Genomic DNA, 3,773 nt, shown 5'->3' on the forward strand with positions numbered 1-3,773 from the left:
TGCAATTTTTTTTTATTTGGGATAATTTTTTATGCTCTTCACAATGGTGTAGGAATTTTCTGATTTTGATGGACAAATGTTTCACAATTTTCAGTTTTTGATGACTGTACCTGTCTAATCCTCAATTTTGAAACTTCAGAGGCTTTATTTGGGGTCATACGACCTCATTTTTAGGTTTCGTTTATTTTGAAAGTGCATAATTTTTTGTCTACTTTCATAATCTACCATCAATTTGCGGTGATTTTGAGCAGAAATTGTAATTTCAATATTTGGTCATTTTTGGCCTATTTGGTACTTGGATCTTAGTTTAGATCACTTGCAGTATTTTTTTAGGTCTCTTATAGCCTATTTGAGGAAGTTGTAAAGTTGAAATCAGAAGTCCAATTTTCCATTTTTTGCAAGTGGCCCATTGTACATGCACTAAGTATAAAGTGCCAAATGGGGGGGGGGGTGTCTTGTTTGATTATGCCTCTCTCTATCTTGTGTTTTTTCATTTTGGTGCTATGGGTTCTCCTAAATTTCAACTTTTAAATCCTCATAATTATGCATCATGGAAGATTAAGACATGGAAAAAACTAATGGAAAAAAGACTCATTCATTATGTAAATGGAACAATTACAACACCACTTGATCCTAAGGCTGATCCTAATGCTCAAATTGAATGGCTCACAAAAAAATGTATGGCACTTGGAACCTTAAGAAAGTATGTATCAGATGACCTCATTTTTCACATTGATAAGTGTACTACAGTTAAAGAGGATTGGGATATTTATGAGAAATTGTATGGTCAAGTTGATGAGATTAAGGGCTACAAGCTTGATAGTGAACTCACAACATTGGATCCCAAGGATTTTGATACAATCCAAGATTATGTCACAAAAGCAAATGAGCTAAGAGAAAAGCTTAATGATTGTGGCATTGACACAAAGGATGCTCAATTGGTTTACAACTTGTTGGACAAGCTTCCATCAGAGTATGCAGCCTTTGCCTCTAGTTGTCACACCCATTGATTGGCTCAAGATGCCTCCTACACTCCACCATCCTTTGATGCATTCACAAAGATGGATACTTGATTAATCTAATTTGACTAAGATGGGGATTCTCAAATCTTCAAAGTCACAAGCATTGGTGGCTAATAAAGGGAATCAAAGCAATCAAGGAAAATGAAAGAACCAAAAGCAACCTAAGCCTAATCCACAACAAGATGGATCACAATCCTCCTCTCCACAACAAGGTGATTCTACATCCTCACCTAAGAGGAAATAAAATAAAAACAATCTTTTTTGTGCATATTGCAAGAAGTCGGGACATGATGAACAACGTTGTTACAAAAAGGATATTGATGAATTGAAACATCTTCTTGAGAAGAAAAAAATCAATTTACCTTCTAGAATGTCTACATCAGCTTTTTCTTCCAAAGAAAAGGATAAAGGAAAGGATCACTCTTTTGGGATAGATAAAGGAAAGAGAAAATCTCTTTGTGCTACTACAAGTCATGATTTAGGGAGATGGATTCTAGATTCAGGGTCTTCTCATCATATGGCATCTTTGTAGTCTATGTTCTCTTCATTTGAGCCTTCCACCATGCCACATATTTTGATGGGAAATCATACATACATGGATGCTATTGGGAAGGGATCTATTTCCATTGGGGATAACTCCTTCAATGATGTGTTGTGTGTACCCCACTTGACAAAACAATCTTCTTTCCATCTATCAAATCACACATGGGGCAACAAGGAAAACTATGGAGTTCACACCTAATTCAGTTATCATTAGAGACTTCAAGACTAGAGCTATCATTGTGACTGGGTTGGTTGATCATGCATCTCGGTTGTACTCCTTTTCATAATTTGGTCCTATTGGTGAGGTTGATTCTTCACATGGTGATTTGGATTTTGAGGAGAACTTTGGGTACTTGAACTTGGTGATTCTCACATGTGAACCCATTCTTGAGCCTTGCATTTCATCTCCTCCTATTGATATCACATCACCTCTTGCATCTGATAATGTAGATAGTGTGAGAGTTTTTCCTTCTTGTGATTCAGTGCAGTAGGATATTCCTTTTCTTCTAGCTTCAGTTCATTGGGATGACTACTTGACAAACATTGCAAGTTTGTTTGTAGAGTCCTACATTGCAGATTTGGGAGACATCATTGATGACATTCATCTTCTCTTTGATGAAGATGATCCTTCTTCGATTGTTGCGAGGGAACACTCTAACCCTCTTGCCCATTCTCTACATGATCATTCTTTCGAGGTTGACATGATTGTGGATACTTTTGTACAACAATTGGAGGAGGTCTCTTTATACTTCAATGAGACATGTGAGTCTTTGGATATTGTTCTGCATTCATCTCCACTAGATCTTGGAGTTCCTTTTTCAGTAGTGTGGATCAGTACACCACCTTTGGAGGGGATAACCTTCAGCATCGACATGGGAACACTTGAGCAGTTTTCAGAAACTTCATTCATCATGAGTTTTTTTCCTACCTCTTCCATTCATGATTGGGGAGACTTCATGGATACACCTTTGGTTTTGTTTCTTCCTAAGGGGAGGAACATTGTTTGACGTTCGTGGAGCAATTTCTTCATTCAACTTTGAACTTCTACCATTGGTGCAAATTTTACATTGAGGGGGGGGGGGGGCTACTTGGTCTCTCTTCTTCTCTCATATGGGGGGACTTTTTCCTCACATGGGGTTTTGTCCTTCTCATACTTCTTTGAGAGTTCCTTTGTATATAGTTTTCATCTCTCTTTTGGGGGAGGTTTTTTTCCCATTGGGTTTTTCTCTCTTTCCCCAGTTTATGGGAGATTGCATTTGCATTTGTACATGGGTACCTAACATGGCCTTGTTGCCGAGACCCAGCTTGCATTACTTAGTTGCATTGTAGACTTAAGTGCATTCCCCCGAGTTTCACTTAAGGGGGGGTGTTGGTGTAATTAATTATTCATATTGGATATATCTTACTTAACTTTACTTAGGTACATGCACCACATAGTAGTTTGCATATGAGACACTTAGGGAGATGTGCTACATTGGGAGAGTGTATGTAGGAGAATTTCTAGCTTTTATGATGTGATCTTGTTATTACTTTATCATATCTACTTATTGTGGAGTGATAATTCCACCTTCAATGGGTGATCCACCTCATGTGGAATATTTTACTATTTCTCCTACCCCTACCTACCCTTGCATCTCATTGAGCCACATGTCATCATTGTGTGCTCTCTTGCCTCTCAGCCTTGCCTTTACAAGTAGACTTATCTACATTGTATGTAATTTCTTGATGATCCAGTTGATTAGTATTTTAATCTTGATTAGAATATAATTTATTCTTATCAAATATTTTGTCCCTCTATTGTGCTATTTTTGTGCCCTAGATCTTGGTTATTTTCAAAAAATTCTCACAATATTTATATGTGTGTGTACACACACACACACACACATACACATACATATACATATATTTATGTATATATACATACACGCACACTATATATGTATGTATGTATGTATGTATGTATGTATGTATGTACATACATACATACATACATACATACATACATAAATACATATATGTATACATGTATATATATACATATACATGTATATACACACATATATACACATATATACATATATACATATATGTATACATACATACATATATATACATACATACATATATATACATGTGTATATATACATATATATATATATATATGCATGTGTATATATATATATGCATGTGTATATACATATATACATA

This window comes from Cryptomeria japonica, chromosome 3 (assembly GCF_030272615.1).
Source record: "Cryptomeria japonica chromosome 3, Sugi_1.0, whole genome shotgun sequence".
NCBI lineage: Eukaryota > Viridiplantae > Streptophyta > Pinopsida > Cupressales > Cupressaceae > Cryptomeria > Cryptomeria japonica.